Source organism: Gobius niger, assembly GCF_951799975.1.
Source record: "Gobius niger genome assembly, chromosome: 2".
NCBI lineage: Eukaryota > Metazoa > Chordata > Actinopteri > Gobiiformes > Gobiidae > Gobius > Gobius niger.
This window is the reverse complement of record NC_136853.1, coordinates 47,528,440-47,548,371: the sequence shown is the minus strand read 5'-3', so window position 1 is coordinate 47,548,371 and position 19,932 is coordinate 47,528,440. Positions and strand designations below refer to the sequence as shown.

At 46.4% G+C, this 19,932-nt stretch overlaps 1 protein-coding gene across 1 annotated transcript in view; it reads right to left on the bottom strand.

Moving 5' to 3' along the window:
* The window catches only part of wnt5b (wingless-type MMTV integration site family, member 5b), a 46,016-nt gene extending 36,631 nt beyond the window's left edge, over nt 1–9,385 (bottom strand). The window contains exon 1 of the mRNA XM_079552513.1: nt 9,268–9,385. The gene's annotated coding sequence lies outside the window, so the exon portion shown is untranslated. The remainder of the gene's footprint in view (nt 1–9,267) is intronic.
* Nucleotides 9,386–19,932: the final 10,547 nt, after the last annotated feature.

Genomic DNA, 19,932 nt, shown 5'->3' with positions numbered 1-19,932 from the left:
AGCCTGTTAGCTTCTTCTTCATGATTCCATTAGTGTGTATTGGTGACTCCGGCCCGGTTGCAGGGAAGTTGTAATTGTGGTTTCCTGGCCAGAGACACCAGGGGGCGATGAAAGACCCTCCAATCATCCCATAAACACTTGTATCACCCCCACAGGGACGACGGGGAGGATTTATTTAGGTAAACACGTTACTTAGTGCTGCTTTAATTTATTTTGCATTTGTATCATTATTGGAGGTGAAACAACCAAGAAACTTCCATTAACTATAACAAAAAAGGGCAGACAAAACACTTTCCAAGTTTCTCTTATCCCCCGCCATTTTTTTTATAAGAGGGGGTGTTCTGCTTTAAAGAGGGCGTGTTCTGCTTTAAAGAGGGGGTGTTCTGCTTTAAAGAGGGGGTGTTCTGCTTTAAAGAGGGGGTGTTCTGCTTTAAAGAGGGGGTGTTCTGCTTTTGTCAGCCCCATAGCACCAGTCTATATCTCACTACAATGATGACAAACCTTCTGTTGGTCTGTAAATGCAGTAAATTAGAATAACTGCCTTGTATAAAATGTCTCTCTCAAAATGGCTGTAGTGAATGTCTTGAAATAGGCCTCTGTCTCTTTAAGAACCTCTGAGCCTTTAGACACGCCCCCTCCACACGCTGTCTGTGGCATCAGTGGGGAGGGGGTTCTGCTGAGGAGCAGTGGTTGGTTACTCGGCTGGTGACCAAAGCTCGGAGGCGTCTCCAGGAGGTGGGGGCGTTCCTAGGAGGACTCAGGCAAACCTATCCCTAAAATGGCCGCCATCAGAGTTTTTACAGATTACTCAGAAATACGTGAATGTGCCAAGGCAACACTTCAGCCATGTTTTTAATGAGGGAGTGACAGAATAACAGGATGGAAAGCTTGAACAAGTCCATTTTGCATAATACCCCCCCTTTAAAGACATTTTTAAACGTTTTTCCTCAAATCTTCCCTAAATATTCTATATATTTCTTTTCACTTTTTACCAAATTTTTCCACGTGTTTTTCCTCCAGCATCCCCTAACCCAAAATATTTTTCCCCCTTTTTTCTTCTTCAATTTACTTTCCAATTTCCCCCCAAATTTTCCCACTGTTTTCTCCCGTTTTCTCAACTTGTGTTTCCCTTTTAAACAGCATCGACACTTGAATATTAGGATTATATCTTTTCGGTGCCTTTTTTTCTCGATACCAGCAATAATTTAACCTTTTTTTCCCTAATACCAGACTGGTGTTGTTTAGCGGTAACCAGTCCTATCCAAGGGGGGGTAAAACCCGCCATCGTTTCTCCACCAAAATGGAAGACTTGACATCTCTGCCTTTAATCTCTCACATGTGCAGCGGTGTTTGTAAATGTGGCCTGCTCGGGGAGGACGGGCCCTCCACGGTTTGACGAGGAGGGTTTCACTGATGAGACAGAGCGGGAGTGAGAAAGATAAAGAGAAGCAGAGACAGACAGACAGACAGCCCCTGGAGGAAAAGTGCAATAGCCATGCAACAGGGAGTAACGGCAGAGCGAGGCTGGCTCGGGCTCTCTGGTCTGAGCCTGCAGAGCGAGGAGCTGGTCTGGTCTCTCTCTGGTCTGAGCCTGCAGAGCGAGGCTGGCTCGGTCTCTCTGGTCTGAGCCTGCAGAGCGAGGAGCTGGTCTGGTCTCTCTCTGGTCTGAGCCTGCAGAGCGAGGAGCTGGTCTGGTCTCTCTCTGGTCTGAGCCTGCAGAGCGAGGAGCTGGTCTGGTCTCTCTGGTCTGAGCCTGCAGAGCGAGGGGCTGGTCTGGTCTCTCTGGTCTGAGCCTGCAGAGCGAGGAGCTGGTCTGGTCTCTCCGGTCTGAGCCTGCAGAGCGAGGCTGGCTCGAGCTCTCTCTGGTCTGAGCCTGCAGAGCGAGGAGCTGGTCTGGTCTCTCTGGTCTGAGCCTGCAGAGCGAGGAGCTGGTCTGGTCTCTCCGGTCTGAGCCTGCAGAGCGAGGAGCTGGTCTGGTCTCTCTCTGGTCTGAGCCTGCAGAGCGAGGGGCTGGTCTGGTCTCTCTGGTCTGAGCCTGCAGAGCGAGGAGCTGGTCTGGTCTCTCTGGTCTGAGCCTACAGAGCGAGGCTGGTCTGGTCTCTCTCTGGTCTGAGCCTACAGAGCGAGGCTGGTCTGGTCTCTCTCTGGTCTGAGCCTGCAGAGCGAGGAGCTGGTCTCTCTCTGGTCTGAGCCTGCAGAGCGAGGAGCTGGTCTCTCTCTGGTCTGAGCCTGCAGAGCGAGGAGCTGGTCTCTCTCTGGTCTGAGCCTGCGGTGCCGTTTGGAGCACAGAGCGAGGAGGCAGCCAGCGCTCTGCGGGGAAACCAGCTGCACCACTCCAGATCCAGCTCTGCTCCCGCGCTAAGCCCCTGGAAGAACCACGAGCCAGAAAATGTTCTTTCTCTCGGAAACGTGGATCGCCTTTGTTTTTCGTTCATTAAACACACGTCTGATGGAGAGCAGGATTTTGAAACAGATCTACAACCAGAAGATCCACAAATGTCTCGAATGTGTATGTTTTTAATAAAGATCATCACATACTTTAGACGACTATTAAATCACTGATAACACCAGACTAACCATATACATGTCTGTGTCCATAGAGCCATGTGTGGAATATAACTGACCTGCATCACATGAACGATCACATTCTGAGGGACTATTTTCTGGCAGATCACTCCAGTTCTTTAAACGCAAAATGGTTAAAACTACTCTCAGGCCTCTATGTTTTTAATGCAGGCTAGCTGATACCATAGACATGCACTAGCCTTGCATTAGCCTAGCGCCACGAAACTCTTCAAATATAAGAACTGCATGAATTACAAAAAAAAACATCTCCATAAATCAGCAACACTCTGGATAACGAGGACATGAGGCCCTGTGTCAAACATCCTGAAACATCCCTTTAAAACACAGTCCAGCCAACACCGATTATCACATCGTTTCCACAGTTTCGTACAGACTTTCAGCAGCTCTTGAGAGCATGGACAAAGTTGAACTCGTTTTCGCTTTTGGATCCATGATTCACGCGGGTACGTCATGCTTTACACACTGGCCCGTGAGGAACCACACTTCCCACCTCCAGCACCAAGAGCCCCAGGCTACAGCACCTCCACACCTCCACACCTCCACACCTCCACACCTCCACACCTCCACACCTCCACACCTCCACACCAGGCAGCCAGACGGAAGGAAAAGGGGTCAGAGGCTGAACGCAGGTGTAGGCTGTGCCGTTTTACTCGGGGGGAGTTACACTACACAGACGGCGCCTACTGTTACCATAACAACTATCTAACAATCGAAGTTAGTCTTACATCACTTTAATGCAGCTGAGTTCTGTTCAGTGGAAATTTGTGGCTCAACAGAGGCGGAGCTACTGCATCGAGCTAGGCTAATCGTTTGCATGTTCGAAACTGACTCAAGCCTATATGATTGTGCGTCTGACTAATAGGCTAGTTGTCCGTCCGTCCATCCATCCATCCACATCCATCCATCTATTTTCTTCCACTTTATCCGGGGCCGGGTCACGGGGGCAGCAGTCTCAGCAGAGATGCCCAGACTTCCTGTTCTCATTTCGGCCACTTGTATTTGCGATCTTGTCCTTTCGGTCATTACCCAAATCTCATGACCATAGGTGAGGATCACATGACCATAGGTGAGGATCACATGACCATAGGTGAGGATCACATGACCATAGGTGAGGATCACATGACCATAGGTGAGGATCACATGACCATAGGTGAGGGTCACATGACCATAGGTGAGGATCACATGACCATAGGTGAGGATCACATGACCATAGGTGAGGATCACATGACCATAGGTGAGGGCGGGAACGTGGATCGATCAGTAAATCGAGAGCTCAGCCTCCTCTTCACCACGACAGACCGACTCAGCTCCCTCTTCGGGGTCTTGTTCACAGGCTCCTTGTGAATAAGAGATTATTTTTCAAACTTGTACACTCATGTGGAAGTGTCGACCATTGTGCTGCCATGGGGGCATGGGCAGGAAGTAAGCAAAGCACTTCCTGTTACGTAGAGCAGCAGGAGGAGGAGTGTTGTACAAACCACTACAAATCACCACCGGATTCAAAACTCACTCTCTCATTTGCAAATGGCTCCAGACACAACTCACAGTCGGGTTTTGCTGAGGTAACAACACCGTGACGTGGTAGAAAATCGCAATTTCGCGCAATGTCCACCCCTTTACGATAACCCGGCCTCCAGAGGTGACGGTGGCATCCTTTTGTGAGCCTCATCTCTCACACAAACACTCCTCCATCGGTGCTTCATACTGGAGTGGAGGAACATCAAAGCTCCCGCAGCCCCCCCTGCTTCAGTGTGAGATCTATACTGTGTCTTTGTGCTGGTGCCTTGGCCGTCATCGCGCCTCTCTGGTCTGAGCAGCACGTGAACACATATGTGCAGTAACCCTGTGCCAAAGCAGCTGCTGAGGCCAAACACAAACCAAATGATCCGTAACGTGAAGCGTGTTAGTGGCTCAAGGTACGAGAAGATATCGTTAAAGGGATGTTTCAGGATGTTTGACACAGGGCCTCATTAGTTATCCAGAGTGTTGCTGATTTATGGAGATATTTTTTGTAATTCATGCAGTTCTTATATTTGAAGAGTTTCGTGGCGCTAGGCTAATGCGAGGCTAGTGCATGTCTATGGTATCAGCTAGCCTGCATTAAAAACAGTGTGACCCGCTCCACAGAGCACCTGAGTCACTGATAACACCAGACTAACCATATACATGTCTGTGTCCATAGATTCATTTAAAATCCCTTGTGTTTGAGCAGCATCAGCTTCGTGGTTGTATAAGCTACACAGCGGTGGAGTGATCTGCGAGAAAATAGTCCCTCAGAATGTGATCATTCATGTGATGCAGGTCAGTTATATTCCAAACATGACTCTATGGACACAAACATGTATATGGTTAGTCTGGTGTTATCAGTGACTCAGGTGCTCTGTGGAGCGGGTCACACTGTTTTTAATGCAGGCTAGCTGATACCATAGACATGCACTAGCCTTGCATTAGCCTAGCGCCACGAAACTCTTCAAACAAAAGAACTGCATGAATTACAAAAAAAATCTCCTTTTACAATTTAAATAACTCAGGTTGGAAGTGCTTTTAAATGTTTGTATTGATGTCTGAACAAAAACTCCCCTCAAATAAAATGCAGAACCAAATCCAGTTGGACACTGGTGTATCAGATCTGCAGCTGCGTGTAGCTAATGTCGCCTGTGAAAACGGCGCAATTCATCATCCAGGCCTGTGTGAGGCGCTGTGACGCTAACACAGATAATAGATGTAGAGGCGCATGTGCAGTAAACTTGAACGTAAACAGTGAAAATAAAACTGGTTCAAGGATGTAGGATCTGCAGAAGAGACGAGGAGGAGAGTTTATTCTTCAGACGTAAAAACCTGTGACTTTTACTGTCAGTCCAAAAACACAGACTGACTCGTGTTTTTCTACTTGTGGACGACAGTGGAGCAAAGAGGGGCGGAGTAAAACCATCATAGATCCATGAGTTAAACCAATGGCTGCTCTGCTCACATAGAGGCCGCCATTGCTGTAGTGCCTCCATATCGCCGCTAGTCTCCCAATGAAAAGCATTGGACTTTAGTCACGTTAATTAAAGAAATTAAAGAAACCAGGCTGGATTTCATTTAAAAAAAATTGAAATCTCGTACTAATGACGATCGAACTGTTAGCATTGAAGCTGCACGAGCTACACGTCACGTAAGGGCGGAGTCTACAGTGAAGATCAGTAACCCTAACCCAAATTCACAATGTACAAAACACACTTAACATACTTTAACCTCAGTCTGTGAATACAGGCATGTGTTTACTGATCTGGGGTCACTCGTTATGTGCGGACCCCGAGTCTTTCTATCATCGCTTAAATAAATGAATCCTGTACTTTGTGTTTTCAGAATCTCCGAAGACAAATCGTGCAGCGTTTCCTCCGCTCACAATGAAGTCTGTCTGTTTCAACTTCTGCGGCGCTGAGTCTTGGCCTCTCTGTCCGTCTCCTCCTCCCTCTCCTCCGTCCTTCTGTCCTTCTGTCAGCTGGCACAAGATGAGTCATGCCTCTCGCTCCAAGGCTGGCTCTCTTTCTCCCTCTCCCTCTCTCTCTACCTCTCTCCCTCTCTCTCCCTCCCTCTCTCTCTACCTCTCTCCCTCTCTCACCCCTCCCTCTCTCTCTCCCTCCCTCCCTCCCTCTCTCTCTCCCTCTCCCTCCCTCCCTCCCTCTCTCTCTCTCCCTCTCCTCTCTCTCTCTCCCTCTCTCCCTCTCTCACCCCTCCCTCTCCCTCTACCTCTCTCTCTCATGTTGGGTTTCAGATCCCTCTCACCTCCAGACTGTGTCCCACTGCGCCTCATGCAGGCTCCTGTATAAAGCTCCGTCTCCCTCTCCCCTCTCTCTCTCCCTCTCCCTCCCCTCTCTCTCTCCCTCCCTCTCCCTCTCTCCTTCTCCCTCCCTCTCTCTCTCCCTCTCCCTCCTCCCTCATGTTGGGTTTCAGATCCCTCTCTCCTCCAGACCGTGTCCCACTGCGCCTCATGCAGGCTCCTATATAAAGCTCCCTCTCCCTCTCTCCTCTCTCTCCCTCTCCCTCTCTCTCTCTCCCTCTCCTTCTCCCTCATGTTGGGTTTCAGATCCCTCTCTCCTCCAGACTGTCCCACTGCGCCTCATGCAGGCTCCTATATAAAGCCCCGTCTCCTGATGCCGGTGCTGATGCCGGTGCGAGGGGCTCCCGCTGTTCCTGCGTTTTGTACAAAAAGGCGGCGTGGGCTCAGCTTTGAGAGTTAAGCGTCGGCAAAGTGACTCACATTCGGCGCTACAGCAGCGCCGGGTGGCATTTGAAGCAAGTCTCTGAGTTCTGCCCTCCCCGTGAAGCACAAAGAGCCTCTGAGATCAGGCCATTAGAAGAACATCATGTTACAGAAAACTATTTCATATGAAGAAATGCATGTATGAGGATTGAGCCTTTACTGCCCATCACAGACGCTCTGCTGATCCCGGGGCACTTGGTTTTAGAGCTTCTGGTAGGTTTTCTCCACCGTGATCTGCATAACCTCTAACCTCTTAACCTGTTCAGGACGCCGTCCCTGATCAGGGACTGATTCCAGTTCCATTTACTTGCATACAGTATTTAGACAAATTATATTTCGACCAATATAAACATGTGGCACAGATTTTTAAACAGGCACTTCTCCCCAAAACATCTATTCCAGTCATGGAACATCATCACATACATCAAAACATTAATTAAGGACAGAAAAATAAAAAAACATGAAAATTGAGCATTAACATTAAGCATTTCTTATCCATATTAAATTATTTGTGGTCCAATCATAGGTTGACTGGATTTTTTTGGTCCAAAATAAAAATAAAAAAATATATAAAATATAATTAAACAAAAAATTCAACAAAATACTATTTTTGGAAAATTTGGCTCATTATTTTCCATTTTCACTGTCAGAAATTACCTAAAAATACTCACAAATGAGAAAATCTTCTTGTAAACAAACTTTTTGGCAATTCCAGTTCTGTTTCCTTAATCCTCATGACTCTTCTCTTCAAAATGAGCCGTTTCCCAAAGAAATACATTGATATTTGAGCTGGCAGTGCTCAGTGCAGGCCAGAAGCACATGTTAGCCACATGTTAGCCACACGTTAGCCACATGTTAGCCACATGTTAGCCACATGTTAGCCACATGTTAGCCACATGTTAGCCACATGTTAGCCACATGTTAGCCACACGTTAGCCACACGTTAGCCACACGTTAGCCACATGTTAGCCACACGTTAGCCACACGTTAGCCATACGTTAGCCACACATTAGCCACATTAGCACTGATTTCCCAGGTGACAGTGGTGCATCTGAGTAGAGGTCCAGTGAATGAAGACGTGTAAAAGCTGTTTTCTGAGTAAACAAGGCGGCCATTTTGTTTCGGGGGAAGGTGTGACTGACGCACCTTTGTGCACTGAGATAAATACTTCATTTTTCTTTGATTTAGTCCATTGGCAGGTTTGTTGTTGCTGCTGCACTTTGTTTGACACATTTGTGAAAATATTTTTGCTTTTATAACATTTGGCACTTTGGAGAGGTTTGTGCACGATGCTAATGAGATAAAGCACCAAAAAATGGAAAAGTTTACAAATCCAACATACTTGGACCTAGACTTCTGAAACTTTGCACACATGCTGAGCACCAGTAAGGTTAACACTGTACTCAATTTGGAGTGTGTGCTCAGAAGTATATTTTCAGGAAAGATATTTCAGTTTATGTGTAATTTTCGATATATAAAAAAGCTATATTTTTATCAATTTTATAACTAAAGAACCTTTTTACATGTTTTTGTCACAATGTCTAAATGTACAAAGAAGCTACGTCTTGTCCTGATTCCTATGATGGTTCACATCAGCAATTTGGACAAAGTCTGTTGTTTTAACAGTCATTTTAATATGGAGAGGGGACTGTTTGATTTAGCCAGGCGAGAGGACATCAAAATAGGTGGTCCCCCCCACTTTAACAAAACGCATTTTCTCCAGTCCAGCTTTACCCAAATCACAAATCTAGGGCAATCACAAAATTAAACATGTCGATTTTCTAAGTGGATAAAAAGGGGAACTATATTGTAAGGCGTAATAACACCTTGGAGCACTTTGACGTCCGCGCAGTAATATCTTCACTCTTAAAGGGGCTGGATCCAAGTTGGCCATTTTATACTCACTACTGCCACCTCAGGTCATATGTGTAACTGCAGCTTCTATATAAAGCTTGTGCATGACGGCACTTCAGACCTGAAGTAACACCTTTGTGTTTTATTTTAGAGGCAGTTGTTCATTCTACTCATTAGGACATGGCTGGAACATGTAGGGGGAGGAAAATACTTAATGTTTAAACTCCCTATAGTCCCTTTAAAGAATTCTGAAGATATGACTGCGCGCACAAAGACCAGACCGGTACGCATCAACTCGTAGGTAAGAACATATCTCAGTGTGGAGAAACGGTGGCCTGGGGGGTTAAGAGGTTTTATTTCCTCCTGATGTCAGTGAAAGGTGCTCCACACAGGAAACAAGGCGCTAAGATAGCATTCCTTAATTAACAGACATTATTATTCTTAAAAAACACGCTGCAGTGTCCGAGTTCTGTTCTACATGTTCACATTAGGGTCTCTCTACGTTGCATCTGCGTCATATTTTTCAATCCCTGAAGCAAATGCCTCACAGAGAACCTGGCGTCTCATTCTGGGCTGACCTGGTTTGGTGCTGGGCTGGAACTGCAGGGGGGCAGGGCCGGATCACCAAGCCCCGGGACGAGGCACCGTGGCTGGGCTGCGATCCCTGCTGCCTGGAGCTCAGCCGGTCAGCCGGTCAGATCCCTGCAGAAATCAACACAGACACACTGATGAGGAGAGGAAACTGGTCCTGCTCTCCTGTGAAGGCAAACCGTGGCTCGCTCAGTTTAAAGAGCAAAGTAAAAATGTGTGTGCTTTATATATTCTTTATATATTCAAGTCTGTTGGTTTCACATGTTCCCTTTATAGTTGTAAATCTTTAAGGACACAAACGCTTCTAATTCAGCCCCAGATGTTTGGATAAAGAATGCAATCCAAAGTTTGAGTACGTGCTAAATATATGTATGAAGATCGACTGTAATGAAGCCTGTGCCTTCGGGAGAGAGTAAAACCCTCGGTGCAGAAATGTAATGGTGCTTTTAATGTTCGACGACGACTGTAAAAAACATTTTAGGACAGTTTAAGACGTCAAATGGGGCAAATCTTTGAAGAAACATAACTGAGGGGGCGTTGGAGGCAAATAGAGAAGTAAAACTTTTTCATTGTTGTTGCTGCCCCTGTTTCAGAATCAGACTTTTATTGCCAGGGTTTGAGAACAGGTTCACAAACAAGGACATTATCTCAGGGCTAAAACATATAACACAGAATCTAGATAAAACTGTAAACGATAAGGCTATGGGGGCTTAAGAATATTTAATGTAATATTCTTATGAGATCAAAATTAAACATGGTGATTTTCTAAGTGGATAAAAAAGGGGAACTATATTGTAAGGCAGGGGTTAATCATTGCCAAATCTCACCATTGTACATTTATCTGAACTGTTTCCATGCAGTTTCAGATGGAACATTTTGATTTGATCTGATTTTTGACTTTGGTGCCGCACCCCACTTTCTGGTCCCGGCCCACGAGTTGAGAATCCCTGTTTTGCATCATCTATGACCACCGCATATTTAGAGTAAACGGGTATTTGATTTCTCATTTGCACAATATTCTTTCTCAAAATGAACTTGGGGGCCAGAGGTTCTGTGCTGTCAGGCCGGATTTGGCCCCCGGACCTGACGTTGCCCTTGTTGTGAGGAGTAATAACACTTCGACGTCCGCGCAGTAACGTCTTCACTGCTTTATCTACAGAATCCACATGTTCCATTTGCTGTGATAGACTTGGATCATGTAAATACTTCTAACTTCACCCCCGTTTGGCCCCAGAGAGGAGGAGAGGCTAAACGCTAACAACATCTCTGATCTTTTTGCTTGACTGAGCGCACACGTGAAGACCAGACAGGTGCACGTCAACTCGTCTAAGCTCAGGTAAGAACATATCTCAGTCTGGAAAACGGTGCTGCTCCTTTAAGTGTCCGTCGACTAAAACTAAACATAGGGCGGCTCGATTATTGAAGAAACAATAATCACGATTATTTTAGTCATAATTAAAATCACGATTATTCAAACGATTAAAAAAAAGTCTTTATTTTATTTATTCACAACAAAAACTATGCTGAATATTTTCTTTTTTCTGGACAGTCATAAAAGTACAAATGATTTCAAGTTTGCCTCGATTAAGGAGAGGTCTCTGTTTCACACCTGCCCCCTGCTGGTCAGCCCTCACACCTGCCCCCTGCTGGCCAGCCCTCACACCTGCCCCCTGCTGCCCTCACACCTGCCCCCTGCTGCCCTCACACCTGCCCCCTGCTGCCCTCACACCTGCCCCCTGCTGCCCTCACACCTGCCCCCTGCTGCCCTCACACCTGCCCCCTGCTGCCCTCACACCTGCCCCCTGCTGGCCGGCCCTCACACCTGCCCCCTGCTGCCCTCACACCTGCCCCCTGCTGGTCAGCCCTCACACCTGCACAAGTAAACTGAGCAGCGCGGCCTGATGACATCATCACACAGCGCCGTTTGTTTTCATGTCAGACAAAAAATGTGAAGGGAAAATAATCCCAGCGCCTGAAATAATGCAAGTCTGCTTTACAAAAAACAAATAAAAATAATAATAAAAAAAACATAATAATAATAATAAAACAAATAATAATGGTAAAAAATAAATACATAAATAAATAAAATAATAATAAAAAAAAAAAAAAACCAAAAAAATCGATTATGCTAATTTTGTAATAGTTTAGTGTAATAATCAAAATCGTAGTCGAATTTCGATCAATTGCACAGCCCTCACTCAACACATTTAGAAATGACTAGATGGTAGAGCGGGTCGTCTCATGATCGGAAGGTTCGGGGTTCGAATCCCAGTGCACACTGTCGGCGTGTCCTTGGGCAAGACACTTCCCCCACATTGCCCCCAGTGTCTGCGTACACTGGTGTATGAATGAGAGAATGAATGGGTGAGTGGATCTTTGCTGTAAAGCGCTTTGAGGGCCTCATGTAGGTGGAAAAGTGTTATATAAGTTGAGACCATTTACCATTTAGAAATGACTAAAACATGATTTAAAAAAGCATTTCCTTCATTAAGAAGAGACGCTGCCAAAAGCAACTCCGGTGCTAACGTTTTAAAATGAAGTGTCAGCCCTGTGGAACCAGGCCTGCAGAGAAAGAGGAGCCTGTCCTTTTATGCCCTGCTGCTTTTGCACAAACACCGGCCCGTCCAGTTTAGGATCTGGGTCACCTTCAACATGGAAAGACTTCGTCCCAAAAGAACGTCTATACAGTGAGATTACGAGAGAACAAAGCAGGTTCAGAGGAATCGATCCAGTATTTGTTTCCCTTGATCGGATCGTTGGTTCTCCCGGCCAGTGTTTCTCAGTCCTGTTTAAAAGCATAACGACTTAAAGCTAAAATGAGCCGTTTCCGTCCGGCCTCGGTTTCTGCGCGAGCACCGGCAGCAGCAAACAGAAAACAGCAACATCGAGAGAGTCCAAACCCCCGGCAGAGCCAAAAACGCAGCCTGTTCATGCCAACAGACGACAGCAGTGGACGCGGGGGGGGGGGGCAGAATGCTGACTACAGGGGGGGTGAGGGGGGGCGGGCAGTGGGATGAGACGAGCTGTCACAGGGAGAGAGGCGGAGGACAGAAACAGGAAGATGCAGGAAATGCAGGAGAAGAACGGACGAATGGAACTCAGAGGGATGTGTTGAACAGTTTTGGACACTGTCGGGTGAAATGTTACACAGTGTGGCTTTAAAGGGACTATAAGGAGTTTAAAAATGTTAAAATTAAGTATTTTCCTCCCCCTACATGTTCCTCCATGTCCTCATGTGTAGAATGAGCTCAGACCTGTTCACCACAACTGCCTCTACAATCCTGTACGGTCACTCAGAAATGTGTCACTTCGACCCGAATTGCCGTCATGCAAGAGCTTAATATAGAAGGTGCAGTTACACATATGGCCTGAGGTGGCAGTAGTGAGTATAAAAGGGCGAACTTGCTTCCAGCCCATTTAAGATTGCGATGTTACTGACTTACTAGGATCGAAAAACCAGTCGCCTCATGTAAAGTCAAATAAAATGGATGGAGATTGTCAGGCTAAAGATTCGACTCTGTTATGCTCGGCAGCCGCCAGGAGGGGAGCAGTGCAACTCCCGGCCAGCAGGGGGCAGCACGGGTTGATGGCCATTCACTTTGGCCCAAACGTCAGGCCCGTGGGCCAAATCCGGCCCTCCAGCACAGAACCTCTGGCCCCCAAGATGATTATGAGAAATATTATTGTACAAATAAAAGATCAAATACCTGTTAAAGTAAAAATAAAAACATGAGAAATAGTGTCAGTGTTTTAAAAATGTCCTGTCAGAACATCCCGTTTGGTCAAATAATGTTCAATAGTGATTCTCTGCTGGTGGGTCGGGTCACGAAAGTGGGTCACGAAACGTGTGTGGAAAAATACATAAATAAATGATACGATATATGACAAGTTTTATTTGGGTCCTCGGCTCGTCATCCACGGGTAATGGTTGATGGAAACATTGGCATTTTACTGTAGGGTACATTTACAATGTGGAGGTTCGGCCCTTGGATGTTTTGGTAATGATGAAAACTGGCCCTGCATGAGGCAAGTTTATTTGTGGAGCACAATTCAAACACAAGGCATTTCAAAGCTTCACAGCAGCATAAATACAAGAAAGCAAATAGAATCAACAAAAACATCAACATAAAATTAATCAATATGCGGCGTTCACGATTTAGAATGTGATGATGTCATAATGTCAGGTGGAGGGCGGGGCCAATACAACTCTATGGGAGAAATGCAGTTTTTGTAAGAAATCTCCAAAATGAAAATTGACAAATGTTTTTCCTCTTCAGTGTCTGATCGTGATCGGATTCACAAACTGTGATATTATTTTATGTCTGAAAGTCCTTTCTTTTGGACAACATCATGGTCATGTCTTCGCATATTGTCACCACCTTTTGACATTTTTTGGAGAAAATAATTGTACATTAGTTCATATGAGCCGACAGAGGAGACGATGAACTTTGTGACAGTTTTTGTTTCATGTGGATTCCTCCAGTAATGACTGAGATATGAGCCAAAAAACAAAGACATAAAAATATGCATTTTGTCAGTTACCACAGTTACCATAGTTACCGTCAGTTGCTCCACCTCAATGTTAAACTACAGGCTCTTTAGAATGTGGTGATGTCACGTCAGCGCTACATATTACAGTAAAAGGCGAGAGTGCAGATAAAATACTTTAGTCATTTACTCGGGTTAAAAGAAGTGTTTTCAGCCTGGATTTGAACGTTGTCAGAGTCGAGGCCTGTCTCACGTCTCACGTCCCAAACCTCCCGACCCCGGTTTGGGCAACGCTCTCCTCAGACTTGGCGAGAGATCTGACTCTCCCTCCGTTCATGTAACCACGACGACGATGTGTTTGGGCTAAACGAGCGACGATTGGACGAGCTCCGGTCACATGTTTCTGCTGCTCTACCTTTGGTGATGAGGCTCGTCTCTGATCGTGCTTCATCCTGAAATACACTCAGCTCCTCTTCCTCTGACCTGCTTCATAGTCCTGTCTGTGCCCGACTCCCCTATCACAGTGTGGGTGTGGGGCCAGCGGTTTCCTATGGGAGCCTCACACACACACAGAGACACACACACACACACACACACACACACACACACACACACACACACACACACACACACACACACACACACACACACACACACACACACACACACACACACAGACACACACACACACACACACACACGCACACACACACACACACACACACACACACTCGCAGCTGGAGGAAGGCAGCCTGTGAGGAGGTCATGCAGAGACAGCCTGCAGCAGCTGAGAGGAGCTGGAGCAGCGGCTTCTCCATCGTTCATGTCTTTCACCAACAGGATTTCGTTTTGGTGCAAACAATGATGCTTCGAGACGGTGGATTTCCAGGCTTTGTATAACACAAATAAACATTACTGACACCACAGGCTTTGTAAGCAGAACAAGTACGTTCACATTTTACTGTGGGAGTGTCCAGTTCTTTGCATTATATTTTGAGAATAAGACTGTTTATTATTGGTATTTATTTAGATTTATTTTTGCTGACATAACATGACAGCAAACTCATCCACATTTAAAGACCCAGCTTTAAAGGGACTATATGGGGTTTAAAAATGTTAAAATGAAGTATTCTCCTCCCCTACATGTTCCTCCATGTCCTAATGTGTAGAATGAGCTCAGACCTGTTCACCACAACTGCCTCTGAATCCTGCACGGATGTGGATGGATGGATGGATGGATGGATGGATGGATGGATGGATGGGCGGGTCGGCTTTCTTTCTGTCCCGCACCAACCTGACCCACCGTAATTTAAACCCGACCCGACCCGACCCGACCCGACCCGACCCGACCCGCGCACATTAAAAGCTGCTGCATGAGTCTCGCTGCAGCTGGATTTCACTCAAACACGAGCGCGTCACATGACCGCGAGTTTACAGGAGAATCAGCACCTGATGCTTTGTTTTGCTCCTCACTGCACCTGAGGAACCTTTGAAATCATGAATGGACCTATCAGGAAACGAGGAGCAGAAACTGTCACGAGGCTTTACTTTAACCACGTCATGGACGAGTTTTTCTGTCAAAGTAAACACAGTTTGGACTAAAGTGCTTTAACCTGACACTCCGAAGCTGCTCCTCAGGTCAGTAAGAGGCTTTTTAATTTGGGTTTTTTACAAGCTGTGAGCCAAAATGAATCAAAATTAAAACAAACAAAGGCTTGACATTTGTCACTTTACATGTCATGAGTCCATATCATATATTAGTCTCACGTTGTAAATGTATTATTGTTGTATTAGAGAAATAAATGAACTTTTTCACCTGTTATTTCGTCTTAACCTGGTTTGATTCTGACTAAACACTGATCGAGCCCTGACTCAGAAGGTCACGTGTTCTAAGTACTTCTAGAAAACGTTGAAGAACTTCTGCTGTAGAGGAATAATTCCTGTTTAATCTGCCCCCGTTTGAAACTCAAGGTGTCCTGTTGTCTTTGCAGAAGCTCTGCATTCTGGTCAGGAGCTGCTTTAGTGAACGCACGTCACACTCGCAGAACAAGGGCAGGTGTTGCAGCCCCCGGGGACCCGGCGCTTTGAAAAGCACAGACGCACTCGCATGGAGGCATTATCTGTATTTGGTTTAAGTAAAACTGTGAAAAATGCAAGAAGCAAAAAGTTCTTTGAAAGTGTTTGGAATCCGGAGTCAGATTAAACGCTGTGGCCGAGGAGCCTTGGAATTCTTCCTTACTAAAGAATGGGAACATAATGTAAAAAGTTGCACCACAGAGAAATACACAAAGATATTTGAACTTAAAGCAAAGCTCCGGCTGAGTCGGTATAAAGCAAAACATTCCGACATATGAATTTCAAACTTTTAACATTTATAAAAGAAAAATAAAGTTCCGGAAAAAGTAATGAAAAAGTAATGAAAGCCGGGATTCACGTCTCCTGGGACGTTGTTTCAGCTCAAACTGGGGGTTTGGGTTCAACTCTTTCATGTCAATCCAACCAACATTCTAAATGCAGAGCTCGTCTGCAGCCTGTGGGGGCGCTATATCAAAACCTCCACCCATCCCCGAGGCCACACCTCCTCCAGCTGTTCTGACCCCGAGGCCACACCTCCTCCAGCTGTTCTGACCCCGAGGCCACACCTCCTCCAGCTGTTCTGACCCCGAGGCCACACCTCCTCCAGCTGTTCTGACCCCGAGGCCACACCTCCTCCAGCTGTTCTGACCCCGAGGCCACACCTCCTCCAGCTGTTCTGACCCTGAGGCCACACCAGGCCAGCTCGGAGACATAGTCCCACCAGCGTGTCCTGGGTCCACGAGGCCTTGTCCCACTAAGACATGCCTGGAACACCTCCCGCGGGAGGCGACCAGGAGGTATCCGGAACAGATGCCCGAGCCACCTCAGCTGCTCCTTTCGACGTGAAGGAGCAGCGACTCTACTCCGAGCTCCTCCCGGGTAACTGAGCTCCTCCCCCCCCCCCCCACCCTGCGAAGGAAACTCATTTGGGCCGCTTGTATTCGCGATCTCGTCCTTTCGGTCACGACCCAAATCACATGACCATAGGTGAGGATCACATGACCATAGGTGAGGATCACATGACCATAGGTGAGGATCACATGACCATAGGTGAGGATCACATGACCATAGGTGAGGATCACATGACCACAGGTGAGGGTCACATGACCACAGGTGAGGATCACATGACCATAGGTGAGGATCACATGACCACAGGTGAGGGTCACATGACCACAGGTGAGGATCACATGACCATAGGTGAGGATCACATGACCACAGGTGAGGATCACATGACCATAGGTGAGGATCACATGACCATAGGTGAGGATCACATGACCATAGGTGAGGATCACATGACCATAGGTGAGGATCACATGACCATAGGTGAGGATCACATGACCATAGGTGAGGATCACATGACCATAGGTGAGGATCACATGACCATAGGTGAGGATCACATGACCATAGGTGAGGATCACATGACCACAGGTGAGGGTCACATGACCACAGGTGAGGATCACATGACCATAGGTGAGGATCACATGACCATAGGTGAGGATCACATGACCACAGGTGAGGATCACATGACCATAGGTGAGGATCACATGACCATAGGTGAGGATCACATGACCATAGGTGAGGATCACATGACCATAGGTGAGGATCACATGACCACAGGTGAGGGCGGGGTCGACTCAGCTCCCTCTTCACCACGACAGACCGATACAGCGACCGCATCACTGCTGACGCCGCACCGATCCGCATCAAAACCGTCAGCAGGAAAAACACACTTCTCTGATTGGTCGATTCAATTCCACTTCCTGTTCCGTGTTTTGTTTACCAAATGGACCTAACAAAGCCTATGTATCTGCTGCAGCACAACTTTATCTTGCCTGTGTAGCTCCACAGGTAGAGCGCTGGACTCCCATCCACGAGATCGTCAGTTCAATTACAATACTTCTTTTTTTAAACTGGGCGCCCACTTACACTAATATAACGACTTGTAAAATGATGTCATTTCCTCATAATCACCCAAACAGCCAGGCTCAGTTTAAATTATTGAATTAATTGGCTTGTTGCACGATGTGGCTACGCTAGTTCCTCTGAACTGAAGCTGTGGGCGCTAGTACTTCCTGTTTGTATTAATTTCAATTAAGATTAGCTTAGACCAGTGAGTTCCTTTGTCTTGAAGCTAAAGGCTAATTATTTTTTTTGTTGGGCATTCAACTCATTTTTGTAACTTTTTTGTCATTTATTTGTCACTTTTTTTTTTTTTTTTTCGTCAATTTTTTATCAAATTTTTGTCACATTTAGTAACATTTTTGTCATTTTTTTGTCCAATTCTTTGTAATTTTTTGGGTCAAATTTGTATCACATTTTTGTCCTTTTTTTCGTCAATGTTTTAATCAAATTTTTGTAATTTTTTTGTCACATTTTTGCCTCTTTTTCATCAATTTTTCGTCACTTTTATGTCAATGTTTTCTCACTTTTTTGTCACATTTCCATCATTGTTTTCGTCTCAGTTTTGTTGCTATTTTCTCACCTTTTTCCCAGAAGCTTTTGGATTGGGGTAAAGCCAAACTGGAGAAAATGTGCTCAGTTCAGGTGGGAGTTAAGGGGTTAATGCATTACACAATTTGAAATAGTGCCTTTTGATGTATATTTTTTTTATAGCATGTTAGCCTTTAGCTTCAAAACAAACTATCAATCCTTTATGATCACAGGCGTCTCCTCTGAACTCGTTACATCATGATTTGAACACAGTAAATGATCATCGAGCGGGAACTCACCGCCCACAACGTAATCTTTAGAAAATATGATTATTATTCCAGGAAAAGAAAACAGACAGGAAGTCCAGGTGCTCACACCTTCAGGTCAGAGGAGCTAGCATAGCCACACCGTGCAACAAGCCAATTGGGATCAGAATTGAACTGACAATCTCATGGATCGGAGTCCAGCGCTCGACCTGTGGAGCCACACGGGAGAGAAATCGCATTGTGAGGGACTATTTTCTAGCAGATCACTCCGCCGCCGCGTAGCTTATACAACCAGGAAGCTGATGCTCAAATATAAGTTATTTTAAACGACTCTACGGACACAGACATGTATATGGTTAGTCTGGTGTTATCAGTGATTTGCCTCAGGTGCTCTGTGGAGCGGGTCACACTGTTTTTAATGCAGGCTAGCTGATACCATAGACATGCACTAGCCTTGCACTAGCCTAGCATCAGGAAACTCTTCAAACATAAGAACTGCATGAATTACAAATAAACATCTCCATAAATCAGCAACACTCTGGATAACGAGGAAATGAGGCCCTATGTCAAACATCCTGAAACATCCCTTTAACCCCTTTGAGGATCTTCTGGAGGTGCTGGATAAGGCTTTGCACTGTGGTCTGACTATCCCACCATCGATTACAGATCTTAGCCTGAAAACGACAGCAACAGAAGATGTAAATGGCTCCTGTGACGCCGCAGGAGCTTATGCTAACAGGGATGTGCCGCAGATGCCTCTACACCTCCTCAGCTCCTCTTCTTTTCTATCTTCCTGCGCTGCCTCTTCTCTCTCCTCCGGCGCGCTCCGGTGCTTTCCTCAGCCACTCCGACACACTTCAGCAGCCACAGCAAACAACTCCTCTGTCAGACGCCCCCCCCACCCCTGCACCCCCTCCTCTCGGGCGCCACGAAACTGCAACAGCCTGAACGAGACGAGCGAGCAGCGAGCGAGCAGCGAGCACCATTAGACATTTACACTCCCAAAATGCACACGCGTGTTTCCCGGATAAAGTGACAGTTTTGCCTCACATATTTATTCCTGTTCCCACAAACCCCTTTCCCCCATTGCTTCTTTCTATTTTTCCAAACTCGAAGGGAAGTTTGCAGCTCGACCCGTCCTTCGAGGCCGCCGGGACCTCATGTCCAAACCCGGGACTGCGACCCCTTTAGACCGGCCTTCTTTACCGTCGCCTGGTCAGCTCATCCAGAAAATCTGCCTTTGACTTGGACAATGCGGGGGGGACGATGTGTCTTTTCACAGGGCGCTGCCAAAGGGGAGGGTCTAAGAATACGGACTCCCAGCGCCGCCGCTCCCTGTGCGCTCAGAACGCGCTGCATGTCGGGCCCCGCGGCTCCGAGGCCACAGCGGCT